The sequence below is a fragment of the Palaemon carinicauda genome, chromosome 15 (genome assembly GCF_036898095.1).
Source record: "Palaemon carinicauda isolate YSFRI2023 chromosome 15, ASM3689809v2, whole genome shotgun sequence".
NCBI classification, from domain to species: domain Eukaryota; kingdom Metazoa; phylum Arthropoda; class Malacostraca; order Decapoda; family Palaemonidae; genus Palaemon; species Palaemon carinicauda.
The window spans coordinates 98,646,129-98,663,929 of NC_090739.1; the positions used below are offsets into that span (position 1 = coordinate 98,646,129).

The 17,801-nt window shown below is 39.4% G+C and overlaps 1 protein-coding gene across 3 annotated transcripts in view; it reads right to left on the reverse strand.

The window, feature by feature from the left end:
* LOC137654700 (integrin alpha-3-like) overlaps window positions 1-17,801 on the reverse strand; it is a 360,316-nt gene that overhangs the window by 140,432 nt on the left and 202,083 nt on the right. The window lies entirely within an intron of this gene.

The following is a 17,801-nucleotide window of genomic DNA, read 5'->3' on the forward strand; positions in this document are numbered from 1 at the left end:
ATAAAGAGAAATGTTTTATAAAAAACTGATCGATTCTTTTCCATCCCTGTAAATGTCAATCTACTTGATCCTACAAGGAAGTGAGGGAGATGACTTAAGCAACCTCCTCTTTGTCTCTCATAGGGATGAATAGAGTGTTAGGGCCTGGCCTCTCCAAGTCAAGTTGTACATGGTTAACTGTTGAGTCTCCTTCCCTGATAGGTAATGTCAGTCCGGAATAATATACCTGGTGTATGGTGTTCAATGGGTAGGTATAAATTTCACCATCCTCCCCCTTGTTAATAAGGATGGGAAGATACTTATTTAGATTTAAGAATAGAGCTCAGGAAGTATAAATTACTAACATCAAGTCAGACCCAGCGAGTAACGTTTATGACTGCTTCGTTCTCAAGAGGGGATAGAAAAATGAAGAAGAGCTAGTCATTTTACCTTTCTTTACATAATTAATTATATCTACAGTATACATTACCATACACAGGATGCTTCCTGTCCCGTGTGACAGCTTGCCTGGTTTTATAACTACTTGAGCAGCCACCACAGGAATAAACACAAAGGTGACAAGGAACCTGTAGGTAAGTGGCCATGCAGGTAGTCTGGCATTTCCAAACCCAACCTTCAACACCTGGTCTTTTGAAAAAGTCCTTTTGAAAGCTAAAGTTGGGCTTATATAACTTCATGCGTTCTGGTCCTTGCTGCTACCTCGAAACTCTCAGCAGTCGAGGCGTACGCTGTACAGATTGTCTCAGGGAACCAGAAAAAGATAGTGTTCTTTAACACCTCTTTCTTGGTCCTGCCAATGCTAACAAAGAGTCACTGACACTCAGGCCTAAGGTGTCAGGTTCTCTTCAGGTAGTACTGCAGAGCCCTCACAGGACACAAAGCATTTCCTCTTGATCACCACCCTACACTTCACGTAGAGAGGAGATGAAGAAGGTCTCAAACCAGGGTTCATGTGCTGACATGTTCTGCCTCTTTACCACAAAGCCTGGCGCAAAACTAAAGGAGACTTTCTTCCACCCCTCAGTGTAGGTGACTAAGTAAGAGACCGTAAAACTCCCTCTCTTCGTAGGTGCTAAAGTTAGAGTCCGTTTTCTATCTGGTGACACGTCGAATGGAGTACATGTAAGAGCTTTAAAAAAAGAGGGTCACATCTCATTCTGGGGGCCTGAGGTCTCGGGGTGGTGGTCAAGATTGCTCAACCTCATGAACAAAGATGACTCCCACAAGGAGGAAAGGTCTATACACTTTACTCGAAAGAGTATTCCCAGGCTGAACGGTAATTTTTGATAACCACAACTGATAGGCCCTTATCTTGCCAAAGGAAGACAAAAAAGAATTCTGTGATCTGTGCAGAGTTGCTACGACCGGAGAAGTATCCCTTCTACGACATCAATTGTAGAAGATGACCCACTTTCCCTGGTAAATCACTGCAGGTACCCAGACTCCAGGCATGAAGTTCCATCCACTTCGCAGATTGGTGGTAACCCTAAAGGTGCAGCTGGAAGATGATTGTGTACCATTTGGGTAGTTCTCTCAAGACCTCAACTAGAAGTACTAACAGATAGGAATATCACAAGGCATGAGACCATCTGTGAAACACCAAAGTCATCTTGAGTACTGGAGTAATTAAAACACACTTGATTAGCGGATGGATCAGACTGAACAGAGGAAAGGAGCACACGTCCAGATGATTCCATGGGTGTTGGACGGTATCTTCGAACACAGCCTATAGGTCTGGAACAAGTGAGCAAAACACAGGGAACTTTTAATTTAGCCATCTGGTGACTCTACAACCAGCCCCTGGCAATTGATTGTGTCTCCTAGTACAGTCCATTCTTTTTGCTCAGAATGTACCCAGTTGACAACTCCATGGTGTGGAATGCCACCAAGACGTACATCCACTTCATCAGCTCCCAGACAGAGCAAGATCGTGCCTTCTTCCTTGTTGACGTTAGCCACTACAATAGTTATGTCACTCATCAACACTACTGAGTGCCTCTTCAACCGCTCTTGGACTCCTTGCAGTGATACAAAAAGGTGATTGCATTTCCAGGATATTCATGGGTAGACGCATTTTTTCTCTGGACCATACCCCTAAAATGTCCAGGTCAATCAGCTGTTAACATCCCCCCTTTCACATGCACCTGACAACAGTTGCAAAACTGAAAGTAGAGACTTCGTGGGGGACTTAGTATAATTTAACAAAATTTAGTTTGATTTTATGCTTCAAGAAACACTTTGTGGATACAATGGACTATTGGAAGTACCGGACACCCCTTTCCCCCTTAAGTCCATCATTACAAGGTTCAACTGTAAAGTGTTTTAAGGTTATGTTTTGTTTAAATGTCCTATATACCCAATAATCTGTTTGTGATAAAATAAGGGGGAAAGTTTGTGTTATAGTGACTATTGTTTGTAAGGGTGTGGGGTTTGTGCTTTTGATACATCTGGTCAGGTAGCCCACAAACTGGCTAGCAAGGTGCTGGGTTTGGGAGCCGTAGCCCCTGCGGCCTTCAAAGGTAAGGGTAAAGGTAAAGTTAAAAAGGGTAAGTTGTGTGATGTTACCCCATTCCATTACTCAATACCTGCTGTCCCCACTCTTATACCAGGGGGTCTGGGGCTTGTTCATCCTCCGTCAGTGCCATTACGGTTGCTTCTGGCCCTACTCATTTCAGCGTCACTGGGCCTGGTGAGTCTGTCTTCTCTCCCCTTGTGACAGTTTGCCCCAGTGTTGTGGCTCCTGTTGGAGCAATCTGTGTGATTTCTCCCTTTCGAGAGTATCATCACTGACGGTTGCTCAGGCCTTGACCGCTTTGCTTGAAGAGCCAGGAGTGAGAGGTAAGAAGAGGAAGAAGCATGCAGGTTATTCCTCATCCTCTTCCAACTTTGATTCCGACTCCTCTTCTCAGATGAAGAAGGAGGAGGAGAAGGGCGGAGAAATTTAGGACGACGAGCTGTAGTCTTAGGAAAAGGTGCTCCCTGTGACACCACGCCTCTCTTGAGGGGGGTGGATGGCTCCCAAGTGAGCCGGAACCTGGTCTGAACTACCCCAGACAGCCCCACTTTCTGTTCTAAGGTTGATGAATGACCTTCAGTAAACTCCAACACCCTTACTTCCTAGACAGTGCTAGGAAAATTTGGTCCCGGAAAATTCAGTCTCAGAAAGTTTGGTCCCGAAAATTTGGTCCCAGACTATTGTAATACCTTTGTCAAAAGAATAAAGTTTGTATGAATCTATGTGTTTCAATCACACAAAAAGACAGAAAGTGAGGCCAGTGACTGATTCTCATAAATTTTGATGAAAATGTTTTCCAAACAACAATTCTTAACTGACTGATGATGTGCTTGAGAAAACTGGTCCTCTATGAACAGAAATTCAAAGATCAAAAGATAAGAATGATTTTATCTTGACAAAAGGAAAATATTTGCCAAAATTACGTAGTCTTATAATCCCCTTTTATGATTTAACCACAATTCAGCGAGACATAGTTCCAACAGTATTTAAATTAAAGTTTATATATACAAGACGTATTTAATCTATCGATCTACATCGATGTTTCTGATGATGTGGCTGACAAGAAGAGCCCTCGTATCCAGTTAATTTTTGGAATATCTACGGTCGAGTAACTTAGGAATTGCCTTGGACAAACAATAACCGTGAATGGTTTCACTCAGCATTGCGCACATCAGTAACAAGCATGCACCCAAACATCTACAAGCTTATTGATCCTATCTGAAAAGAAGGATCCTTTACATAGACCAAAATAATTCAAGCTCAAAGAGGAGATAATCTACAGAAAAATATAAAATACCAGTCAATAGATATGCAAATAAAAAATCTTGATGGTAATGATGACAGTACCGATCAATAAACGTTCCCGAAGGGAATTGCACATCCATTAAATTCTTCAATTAAATTTTCAGGGACAGAATAGTCCCAGGCCAACTTAACTCATTTTGCTGTGTAATGTTTTTGATAAAAGGAAAATCTATATATGCATATTTTGATGGTTTATAAACAGTATGAGTTACCCCTAATTTTTTATTCAATGTGTTTGATAAAAGGCAACAATATACTCGTAGATGTATTTTTTGGTAGTTTATACATGTGATTTTAATATTTTTTTTTTAGTATAATTATTATATATCCTATTTATCAATTTATTCTGAACAGCTAAATCAATGTTTTCTTGAGAAGTCTGGGATCAATATTTTCCAAGACTGAATTTACAGTGAACCCTCGTTTATCGCGGTAGATAGGTTCCAGACCCGGCCGCGATAGGTGAAAATCCGCGAAGTAGTGACACCATATTTACCTATTTATTTAACATGTATATTCAGACTTTTAAAACCTTCCCTTGTACGTAGTACTGTTAACAAACTACCCTTTAATGTACAGAACACTTAATGCATGTACTAACGTACCCTAAACTAAAACAGGCACAAATATTAAGGGCGACTTTATATCATGCGTTTCCTCAACACGCCAAAAAGCACGATAAAAAATGGCAACCAATGTTTTGTTTACGTTTATCTCTGATTATAATGAAGAAACAAAAGCATTTACACATCTGTGTATAGGTTAGTTTCTGCATCGATTATATTGATTATTCAGTACTGTATGTTGATTTGGTTATTACTAATGTTTTACTTAATTTTTCTTAGGACTTCCAAATGAAATGTTTTTCTTTATGACGCCGCCTGAAACGACGGCGTCATAAAGTACGCTCAGTAAACAAACTAAGGAATTTAACGCGCATGATGAAAGTGATAAATAATGATACTGTATTACAGTAAAAGCTTTAATAAAATATGTTATTACAAATATTATTTACCGTATCTATATAAAATCATACATACGTAGCAAAGCAGGAAAACAATCTACGAGAGAGAGAGAGAGAGGAGAGAGAGAGAGAGAGAGAGAGAGAGAGTTGTTTTACATACGTAAATGTAAATTTTAAACAAAAAAAAAATAGCCCCATTTCATATAAAATAGATTTAAAATATTTTACTTTATCATATTACAGTAGTCTGTATAATACTGTAAAGTTCAGTACAGTATGTTGTTGTTAAAGTCGTGGCGATGAAATTCTCACGAAACAAAAACACGCCATTTGAGTACAACAGCTGATTCTCTCTCTCTCTCTCTCCTCTCTCTCTCTCTCTCTCTCTCTCTTCGTGTTATACAATACTTACATTTAGATGAAGAAACTAAAATTAGTTTTCTTAGTGTCAATTAAATACGAAACGAAATAATTAGGCCGAGTCTACATCCATTTCAATCATAGCTAAAAATACGGCATCCGATTTCATCAGCAAACCACTATTTTTTGGGAAATATCATTTTATTCTAGAAAATTGCCACTCTTTAAATAGTTAATTGCACATTAAGAAAGCGTGTACTTTTGTTTTTAAATTTCGGGTTTGTTTTAAAAATCGAGTATTGTTGACTTCTTTTTTTTTTTACTTTTGGCTGTGATTAGATCAGCTGTCATCTAGCTGCCGCTCTTGAGTGTGTACGAATACACTAACAAAGTATCATTTATACCATTTCTTAACTTATTCAAACCGTCTACAGTATACAGTTGATATTACATAAGCACCAATGTGTTATAACCTATCAAATTTTTTTGTTTATTACATTTAAACATATCTCTCTCTCTCTCTCTCTCTCTCTCTCTCTCTCTCTCTCTCTCTCTCTCTCTCTGTGGGCTACTTTTCACTACCTCCCATTCCTTACCTCTCTCTATCTCTCTAACAAATGATATCTTTGTTGCTCCTCAAAGTTTCATTTATATTGAAAATCAATCACGATTCAATTTTCCTTACTTTCTCCAATCTCGCACCATCGGTCACATCGCGGTATTTTCGATATTTCTGGAAAATCCGCGATATATGTATATACATGGGTTATGAAAAAAATCCGCGAAGTGGTGAATCCGCGATGGTCGAACCGCGAAGTAGCGAGGGTTCACTGTACTGGGACCGAATTTTCTTGAACGCAGTTTTCCTAATTTCTCATAAGATATGTCTGATAAGGGAAGTATTATAAAAATAAATTTTTGCTATTATATTTACACTTATATTTGTATCAATAAAATATCTCTTCTATTTTGTTTCGTATTGATTTTGGTCAGTTGAATTGAGATTTTCATTGGCAGTTTGATAATAAAATCTCGGACCAAATTTTCTGAGACCAAATTTTCTGGGACCTAATATTCCAGGATCGAATTTCCTGGTCACCTTCCTAGACATAGGACACTTGCTCCTCCCTCTATCAAAGCTTTGTCTCACAATTCGATGCAGAGGATAGTACCATTTGAAACCTTTTCCAAGCACACGCATGCTTTGGTTGGTCTAGAATGTGAGGAACAGGAAGGATCTTGCTCCCCAGGGACATTATTTCCCCTCCACCTAAACCCACAGAAGAGAAGTACCTGGTACTCCCCCTGTAGGAAGGCTTCTTTGGCACCTGCAACGGGGAGGTCTTCAGTTATGAATCGACACTTTGATGCCCTCCAGGTTCAAAGCCTTCGTTGGAGCTGCCCTGGTCGGATATTGGGGACTTGGCCCTAGACCGAGTGGATGGTCAGATCTGCGGGTCTAAGAATTCACTCCATGCCAGCAGGTCAAGCAAACTGCCACCAACAATCTCCAGGCAGCGGAGGTTCTACATGCCGGAGAATGCAACGTCTGTACTTCTGCAGGTTGACATGTCAGTTTGTGCTCTAACTCTCGTTGGAGAGACTCAAGTCAGAAGGCACATCCTTCTTAAACTCTGAGTCTTAGGTACAGTGGTACCTCTACATACGAATTTAATCCGTTCCACAACCGACTTCGGATGTAGAAAATGTTCGTATGTCGAAACGAATTTTCCCATAAGAATACATTGAAATAGGATTAATCCGTGGTTGAGCCCAAAAACCTATGATAACTTCTTAATAAACTACTACACATAATTTCCCATGAGAATAATGCACACTAAATTAGATAATAGACATGTAAAAAAGGAGAATTATCAAAGAATGATAAACAAGAAACGGGTTTTTAGCGTCACTTTACCTTAGAAACTCCAGCGCAGGTGTTGTTGGTCTTGCTACGCAGAGAGGAGACGGACGGGCGGCGAGGAGGTAGAGAGGTTAACTACGATAAACGTACACTACCGTAACTTATTCTAACTTACACTAAGTGAACTTTAACATAACTTAGCTTATTTTCTTTTTTATTTTTATATTTTATATTTTTTTTTAAATTTTCTTTTTTTCTTTTTGATGATTAATTTTAATCACTTTCACTCTCTACACTTAAAATTGATTGAATTTCTTTCGCTTCACTCTTTGTCATTTTCTTTGTTTCACTTTCTTTCGGTTCACTCTTTGCCGTTTTCTTTGAATCACTTCCATCCTCTTCATCACGAGTTCGCTTCGTAGTTTTTTTTTAAAGAAATTATCGATAGATAGTTGCTTGGTACGGCTTTTCAGAATGTTTCGAAAGTGAGTTAGGCAAACATCATCGAACTGCGCAACTACACGACAAACCTGCAATTTTTTTGGGTGGTACTTGTCGATGAAGTCGACCACGTCTTGATATTTTCCTAACACCTCTTTTATATGCGCCGAACCTAACACATGTTCTACCTCCTCGATCCCTTCCTCGTCATCACTCATGTGCTCAGACATAGCATGGAGTTCCTTGAGCTCCTCTGTGGTAAGTTCGTCGTGATGTTCGGCGACGAGTTCCATAACGTCATCTGCGTCGACCTCCAGACCCATGGACTTGCCAAGGGAGACTATTTCCTCTACGTCTTCCGCTGCACCCACCACGGGATCAGGTTCCGGGTCAAAACCTTCGAAATCTCGGGGAGAAACTGCATCAGGCCACAGCTTCTTCCAGGCAGAATTGAGGGTCCGTCGAGTTAATCCCACCCAAGCCTGATCTATGATCTTCAAGCAGTGCACGATGTTGAAGTGGCTCCTCCAAAATTCACGCAAAGTTAAGTTGGTGCTTTGCGTGACATTAAAGCACTGCTTAAATAAGTGCTTGGTGTACAGCTTCTTAAAAATAGAGATGACTTGGTAGTCCATGGGCTGGAGGATAGAGGTGGTATTCGGTGGAAGATACAGCACCTTTTTTAACTTAAATTCATCGAGCACCTTTTTTAACTTAAATTCATCGAAGATATCATCTTCAAGTCCGGGGGGGTGAGCGGGTGCATTGTCAAGGCATAGCAGGCACTTTAAAGGCAATTTCTGTTCATAAAGATACTTCTTCACAGAAGGGCTGAAAACTTGGTTAACCCATTGCACAAAGAACTGCCTAGTGACCCAGGCCTTCGAGTTGGATCGCCAGAAAACATGAAGCTGGTCCTTATCGACGTTGTGTGCCTTAAAGGCCCTAGGGTTCATTGAAATGGTAAACCAGTAAGGGCTTGACTTTAAAGTCCCCGCTAGCGTTGGCACATAGGGCAAGAGTCAACCGATCCTTCATTGTCTTATGCCCAGGCAAATTCTTCTCTTCGGCGGTGATGTAGGTTCGACTGGGCATCTCCTTCCAAAACAGCCCGGTTTCATCACAATTAAACACTTGCTGCTCTACGTAGCCTTCTTCCAGCACGATCCTTTCAAAGTTCTTGACAAAGTCAGCCGCAGCCTTTGCATCTGCACTAGCAGCCTCTCCGTGGCGAACAACTGAATGAATCCCGGACCGTTTCTTAAATTTCTCAAACCAGCCACGAGATGCCTTGAAATCATCTGAGGAAGGTTCGGTTGAACTCTCCCCAGCATCACCCCCAGAGCTCTCCTCCTTCAAGTCCGTAAAGATGGCGTGCGCCTTCTCGCAGATGACGGTTTCGGTGATGGTGTCGCCAACAATCTCTCTGTCCTTGATCCAGATTAGCAGAAGTCGTTCCATCTCTTCTATGATAGGGCTACGGCGTTTTGAAATAATGGTGATCCCCTTAGAAGGTTTCACGGCTTTAATAGCTTCCTTCTGTTTAAGGATTGTCGAGATCGTCGACATACTGTATTACGGCCATACTGTTTAGCAAGTTCACTCACGCGGACGCCACGCTCATGTTTTTCAATAATTTCCTGCTTTACGTCTAAAGAAAGCATTTCCTTCTTCCTTTTCTCACCACTACCACTACCACTTGCAAAACTAAGCCTTTTAGGACCCATACTTTACGTAAATTACCGTAAAAGGATGCACGTAAAAAATCACGATTAAAACAGTACAATAATAGCAGAACGCACAGGGCACAACCGCAAGAAGCTGACGAGAACAGAGGACTGACCCAAGCCGCACTAATTGAGGGTCCCTCCGAGGTAGAAGTGCTGCCTTCTATCGGCGGAAATAAAAAACACATCAGACGCTATGAGCACCGACTACGCGTACAAGTATTGTTAACTTCGGGTGTCAAAAAAAAAAATTCGGGTGTAGAGTAGGAACGTGCTCGAATTGTACTTCGCGTCGAAAAATTCGCATACAACCGGTACGACGAAAATTGCTTACTTCGTGTGTCGAAATAAAATTCAGGTGTAGAGTCAAAAATTTGCTCAAATTTTACTTCGGATGTAGATACGTTCGGATGTAGAGGTTCCACTGTACTTGCAAAGTCAACAAAGTTAGCAATTTTTGAAAGATTTAGAAAAGTACAAGAGTCTTGTACCCCTGAGTAGGAAGGCAGTCACCTTCTTTGCTCATTAGCCAGCAAACTTGTGAGCTAATTGGGTCTTGAAGAAGCGAGATGCTTTGGCTTCTCGTCTCTCAAGACAAGTTATCTCGAAGGTGGCATTGGCATCGAGAAACTCGTCGGTGCAGGACGCCACTTCTCTTAAACCAAAGGGTTGTGTGCAGGCGGTGATGGATTCATGGTCTGCTTTGCATGACTCTTTGATCCACTGTGCTGTCTCTCTCAAGGGCCCTGGCCCTTCAAAGGGGGCAGCAGCCAAGCTTTTGGGTTCAGTCAAGCCTGCAAGGTCAGGATCAAGGAAAGGATGTGAGCCCACTCCGAGATGCCAGCCCCCAGCTCCTACAGGCTTTTTCCAAAGAGCATGTGCATTCTTTTAGAGCATGCCAGCCTGCTATTTAAGAGGAGTGATGGAAGGAAGAGGGGAGAGTGAGGGAGAGACTGATGCCAGTGTACCTCCTCTCACACTGGTGTGAGGGTTGCTTGTCTCGACAGTGGGCCACTTGTCAGAGAGACAGAGACAAGTCTTGGGTAGTGAGTGTCCTTCAGGACAGTTAGTTACTGCTGTACTTTTACTGGACAACCGTACCCCCTTTTCGCTAGTTCCAATAGTTCCTGTTGGAATATCCAGCGTCCATGAAAGCCCTGGCCCTACAGGAAGGAGTGAAAGTGATGTTGGAGAAGAGCCTCCTCGAAGTTGTTCGTGACAGATCAACAGGCTTCTACAGACAACTCGGTGGGAAAGTCAACTGGAAGCTGGAGACCAGTCATCGACCTCTCTCCATTAAACAAGTTTGTTCGTCAAACAAAGTTCACAATGGATGAGGTATGGTTTGTGCTGTCTTCAGTCAGAGAGGGAGACTTCATGCTTTTGATAGGCCTGAAGGATGTGTACTTTCAAGAGCTTGTTCTTCAGACCTATCAAAATTACCCCATTTTCTCCCTCTATGTACGAGCTCTGCGCTTCAGAGGAAATCTCGCCAAGAGAGTTTCACTTCTGTTCTCAGACGCATTGAAGGAGGGATAGAGAGAACACCTGAGTGACTTGATAATCCCTGGGGTGTGAACTGAAGAGGAAAGGCATTTGCACATCACTGCCCTCGAGATGAAAGCAGCCTTCCTAGAAATGTGAGCATTACAAGAACATTTGAGGAGGTACTCAGCAGTGTTGACGAGCGACACCACCACCATAGTAGCCTACATCAATGCCTAGAAGGCATTTCACATCATTTCACAAGCTTCTTGACTTGTGGACTTTCTGGGGATCAACATATTTGCCACATGGCTGAATAAGAATTGTTCTTTTCCCCCCTATTCAAACCCGTGGGAGTTTTTCGAAGACATCTTACAAGACCCCTTGGATCACCTAGACGTGTATGCCTTTTTGCCGTTTAGCCTGATCCAACCCGTAACAATCAGAGTGTATGTTATGCTTCTCCAGGAATCAGGATTACCCTGGTGGGTCCCAGATGGCCTAATGACAAGTGGTATCCTAAACTCCTTGTTCCTGTGGTCGAGGTCCCAAAAGAAGTACCCCTGTGACCCACACTTCCCTGTCAGTTGTACCACTATGCTCTGGGGTCTTTAGCACTTCATGGTTGAAGACCATCAAGCATCTCCTCAAGGCAAAAGGCTTTTCACAAGTTACTGCACAAGAGATGTCTGGGTATCTACGGTGATTTATTACAGACATCTACCAATCCAAGTGGGCCTTCTTCTTACTTTACGTTATTTTGATGGCTGCTTTTCCGGTCCCATACAGCAGGGGAACCCCACTCTCTACAAGAACTCCACTGTCGTTTTACCTTGTTCGTTCAGAGTATTTAACGTTTCATATCACGTATTGTTCTTCTGCCATGAGTATCATAGAAGAACTCTTTCTCTGGTTGAAGCCACTCTAGCACAGATTTCCTCGACTTCCTTCACTGGGAGAACTGAACTGTATCTCTGTCACAGCTGTCAAAGGCTACCGCTCTGCTTTGAGTATGTTCTTCCGACTGAAGGTTTAGCTCTTTCTTCTTCTTGGCAGTAATCTATGCTCACCCCGGGACCCCAGGCCCCTGGAATGGAATGGGACCTTGGTCCTCAAAGCTCTTATGCTTACCTCATTCGAGCCTTTGAGAATGTGATGAGACAGAGATCTGACTCTCAAGACTGTTTTTCTGCTAGCCTTAGCATCAGCGAAGAGAGCTAGCAAGTTGTACAGTCTCTCTTAAGCTGTCACCCACGCTCAGGAGGTCTGTCTTAGTTTTGTGCCTGACTTTGTGGCTAAGACCCAGAGCCCAGTGGGACAGGACCTCAGATTCAAGTCCTTCTCATTCCCCACACTTATGGAGGCGTCAGGTGGTGACCAAGAGGTTAAGCTATTGTGTCCCGTGAGGGTTCTGTGGTGCTATCTGAAAAGGACACGACACTTCAAGCCTGTGTGCAATAGACTTTTTGTTAGGTCTAGCAGACCCAAGAAAGAGGTGTCAAAGAACACTGTCTCTTGTTGGCTTCATGAGATGATCCATAAAGCTTACTCCTTGTCTGAAGATTCTGTTGAGATACCAGCCAGGACTAGAGCTCATGAGATCAGGGGTATTGGCCCTAACCTCACTTTAAGGAGAAGCCTTTCAGTGGGCCAAGTGTTGAAGACCAGTGTCCGGAAGAGACCAACCATCTTCACAGCCTTCTAGTTGTAGGAATGTACCCATAAGTCCCTTGACACCTTTGTGCTTGGACTTGTCAAGGCTGCGTAAGTTGCTGTGTAACCAGCCCAGCCCCACACAGAACAAGGATGCATCTTATCTATCGTAATTTGTAAGTCTGGAATGATAGGTAGTATAACTGGTCTCACTTCAGCATTCTTCTGTCACCCCACTTCTTAAGGGACAAAGCGGTCGAGAAGTTCGATGCTGGTGAGACTAGATGCTGGTAAGTTACACTTAAGAACACCATTCTTTAATTTTAAGGAAGTAACTCTCTCCATCCTAATATAATGAGCAGGAGGATAGTGGGTCTTATACCAACTAAATAATAATCATATACTTAGTCTCAGACTCTAATTGACATCTTCAGGGAAAAGGGTTCCCCAATGTCAATCTACTATAGTACATGTTTCATGTACAACCCAGAACCAATCAGTCTTTCACCTATATAACAGACAGACTGGTGGTGATAAGAATCCTTGCTCTGACCCCATGCAGATAGAGCATTCATCACTTCCAAGGAAGAAATTGAACCTTCCAGTTTGGTTCCAGGGGACTTCCAGCCCATCAAACAGTGAGTCTCTAATCAAATGGCAAGGTTTGTATGCTGCATATGAACAAATCACAAATTCTTAAGTAATTTGTATTTTTCCTAGCCATACAAACCTGAGTTCTTTATTAAACTTCCCTCCTTAAACCACCCCTCTAAGTCCTGAGCCGAAAAATCATGACGAAAGTGAAGAATATCCAACTGGAAGGGAGGCTGGGCTCCTCGCTATGTTCCCTAGCTAGTTGGATAAGTGCTTTTTATCCAACTTTTAATAACTGATTCCAGCTTCCACTGAAATGCAATTCCTAAAATAAAGGACCCAGGTGTGTATGGCTAGGAAAAATATAAATTACTTAAAAAATTTGTGATACAGTGTACAGTATACAGTATCTCCTTTAACCCTTTTGCTAATAGGCCATGGAATCAGTACTGGAGCTCTATACAAGATTTGTCATCATCGGATATACTTGCTCATTTATCCTTTAATAAACTACATTTCCATGTTTATTTGTTTTACTACTGATTAAAGAGTAATTTTTTCAAAAGTTTGATCTATTCTTCATTGTATTTCACTCTAAACAACTGAAGTTCAAACTATTTGTGGATGACACACAATTTTACTTCTCCTTGAATGATATAGATGACACTACTGAAACTCTGAACCAAATCCTTAATAGTGTTAGAAAATGGATGACATTTAAGCAACTAAAATCAAATGAGAAAAAAACTGAATTCATGGTGGTCGGTAAGAGAAACAGCGTGAGAAACTTGGGTGATATCTAAATGAACATAAATAATGATTCAGTGCCAATATCTAGTAAAGTTCGAGATCTAGGTGTATTTCTTGACTGTAACCTGTCTCTAAATGCCCAAATAAATAATGTAATAAAAACTGCTGGTTATCATCTAAGAAATATTGTGTTAATAAAAAAGTACTTGGACGAAAATTCTGTAAAGAAACGTAATAAACTGTGTTATTACCAGGATTGACTACTGCAACTCTATCTATTACAATTTACCACAAGTGCAACTTAAGAAATTACAAAACATAATAAACAGAGGAGCAAGACTGATAAAAGGTGTCCCACCTAGAGAAAGGATTACCCCTATACTAACTGATTTACACTGGCTGCCAATTGAAGCGAGAATTGAATTTAAAATATGTACTATAACCCACCAAGTTATCAGAACCGGTCGTCCAAAATACTTAAAATAACTGCTACATATTGCGCAGCCAACAAATCGTGTCAACACGAGAATAGTTACAGATGGCTTCAAACTGTTGAAACCTAGACATATGTCTACTTTAGGCTCCAGAACCTTTAAATATGCAGGCCCAAGACTATATAATACACTCCCAAGAAACATCCAAATGATTGAAGACATTAAGGTTTTCAAAAGGAAATTGAACAATACGCGATATGAAACATTAAATACTCTGAACAAACAAGGTAAACAAACAAGTGAAGGTCCCGTATAGTGGGGTTCCCCTACTGTATGGGACCGGAAAAGCAGCCATCAAAGTAAAAGTAAGTAAAGAAATGATTTTCTATTAATTTTTAAGTGATTATAGAATAATTTTGAAAAAAAAGTTTTATGTAATTACAGTATCTCTAAATACAGGAGGGTCCAGAATTAGGCAAGAATTTGGTCGATAAATGGCCCCGCATAAATGGGAAATCGCATATTTCGAAACAGCAGGAATAATTCCATTAGGGCCATGGTAAACAGAAACTTGCCTATTTAAAACATTTACCAATCATTTTCATATCTTTCTATGTACTATACTGTATTTTTTCTAATATACAATTGTTCTTATAAATAGATAAAACATTTAAAATGTTTTAAAGTTTTGATAACTTAAAAAAGGTTAAAATTACAACCAGGAAGGGTGAAAATACCGTATTTTCCCCCTTATAACACGACCTAAAATTAGCAGTAAATTTAATAAGTTTAAGTCATAGCTGTTGTATAAGACAATGGGTGAATAGCAAAACCATCACTGTATAGACTAGCTTTTGTTGTATCATTGAAAATCCAAAATTAACGAAATAAAGGCGATTTTATATCATGCGTTTCCTAGCCACGCCAAAAAGTACACCATCAAAATCAAAATCCATTGTTTTGTTTACATTTATCTCTGATCATAGTGAAGAAACGAATGCCTTTACACATCTGTGTTTAGGTTACCTTTTGCAGCAACAGCTATCTTACCAACTATTGATTATATGATGATTTTGTTATTACCAATGTTGTTTTACTTAATTTTTCTTAGAACTTCAAAATAAATTAAATGAATGCAATTTATACTAAACACGCCGCCTAAAACGAAAACCTTCCGTTTATTTACTGTACGCTCCATCGATAATCATAATAAACAAACGAATGCATTAAAATAAATGAATAAGGTGATAACTAATGATATTAAGAGCTTTTAGTAAATATTATGTTATTACAAATATTTTAATTACCGTATCCATATAAATTCCTAAGGACGTAGCAAATCGGGAGAATCATTTTGGTTTGCGTTTAATCAACAATAGCAAACTGTCGCTAATGACAGTAGGATAATTTACGATAATTCTAACCTGTTACGAAAGATAATTATCCATTCCATATCCAAAATACTTTTCCTAATTCCAGTTATGTCAATTTGTACCCACAGGAGAGAAGAAAGTACAAAGCCAGTTTTTTTCATCGAACAATTGGTTTACCGATGTAACGTTTGATGTGACAGAGATGGTGCGAGATTAATGATAGTTTTAAATGTACTAAACAAAAAATATGAGAGGTTATAACACATTGGAGCTTATGTAATATTAACTGTATAGATGTTTTGAATAAGTTAAGAAATGGTGTAAATAATACTTTGTTACTGTATTCGTACGCACATATTCTTGAGGGCGGCAGCTAGACATCAGCCGATTGATCACAGCCGAAAGTAAAACAAAAAGAAGTCTGCAATACTTGATTTTTAAAACACCCAGAATTTAAAACAAAAGTACATGTTTTCTTAAAGCACAATTAACTATTTAAACAGTAGCAATTTTCTAGAATAAAATGATGTTTCCTAAAAAAAAAGTGGTTTGCTGACGAAATACGATGCTATATTTTAAGATACAATCGAAATGGATTTAAACACGGAATAATTGACACTTTTTAAGAAAACCGATTTTAGTTTCTTCATCTACAGTATATGTAAGTATTGTATAGCACCAGAGAGAGAGAGAGAGAGAGAGAGAGAGAGAGAGAGAGATAAAATAGATAAATCTCTCTCTCTCTCTCTCTCTCTCTCTCTCTCTCTCTCTCTCTCTCTCTCTCTCAGAGAAAGAGAGGCTTTTACAATTATACCGTGTACTATACAAAACAAATCTTTGTAAAGCAAATCAATACTGTTTAAAATATGACAAAATATAGCCGACTCGTTACCAAATTTTAGGCTATTCACTGCCGATAAACGAACCCACCCTACGTGTAAAAACACTGAACACCCAGAGGGAAAATGTAGCTTTTATATATACTGTACTGAACAAAAATAATGCTTTAAAAAACCATCATTAAAGCAACAATTAAAATTATCTTAAGGTTAAAGAAAGATAAAGATTGCCGAAAATGTAACTACAATTCTGTTTACATTCTGTCAGCTGGACTCGCATAGTTTTAAAGTTGATTCCATTGTTGATTTGGAATTTTTCGTTGAATAGGCTATTTATTATAAAATTATGTTAATAAAATGTAAGGCAAATATCGTTTGGTAACATCTATCATCAAGCAGCGTATTTAGGGCTACCAATATACTTGAGAAGACAATAGATTTGATACATTTTGTAGTGCTTGACTTGCAGATACAGAATATTTATTTTTGAAAACTAGCAACCGCATAAATGGGGAATCGCATAATTGAAACAGGTATAATTCGGGACCGTACTGTAATAGTAAAGCACTGTGATTTTGTGTAAAAAAAAAACTTTGTATTCACTGAAGTGGCTATATTACTCTGTTATAATTCCACGACAAATAGCCGTCGAAAGACATAAAACTACTCGTTAGTGATAATGAACTTCAAGTTAACAGAAATGTAATGAAAATATCCATTTATTTCCTTTGACAAAAGAATTATTTTATAATTTATAATTATAAAGTATGGTAATGCACTGCGATTTATGTGTAAAAATCTTTATACATTTATTGAAGTGCCTATTTTATTCCGTAATAATTCCACGATAAATAGCCATCGAAAGATATACAACTAGACAGTAATAAGTGAATTTACGTTATACAGAAATATAATGAAAATATCCATTAGTTTCCTTTGACACAAGAAGTATTTTTCAATGTATAATTTAAAAGGTATAAATACAATAAACAAAAAACTGTTGGAAAAGATATATATATGAGAGAGAGAGAGAGAGAGAGAGAGAGAGAGAGAGAGAGAGAGAGAGAGAGAGAGAGAGAGAGAGAGAAATGTAATATAAATTTAGTTCATTAGACATAAGGTTTGTTCATTCGTTTGTCATTCCACCTTGCATGTGACTGTGACTGTCACTATGAATTGGATCATTCCTGTTTTGGGTATTTAACAAGCTTGGAAATACTGTCGACTGTGCATGTAAGAACATGATGAATACTGCTTAGAGACGATAGAATGGTAATAAATGGAAATAATCACAATAAGCTAACGTTTACTCATGAAAACAATGAATACAGTAATACTAATATGATATATATAAAACATATTATTTTGTAGAAATTATAGGAGAAAAAAGAATAAAATATGAAAAAAAAGATAAATCTCATCTTTTGTCAACTATTTCCTTTACTTTACAGTTAATGGTAAGTTTCCGTCTCGTGGATGAGACTTATAGTTCGTGTT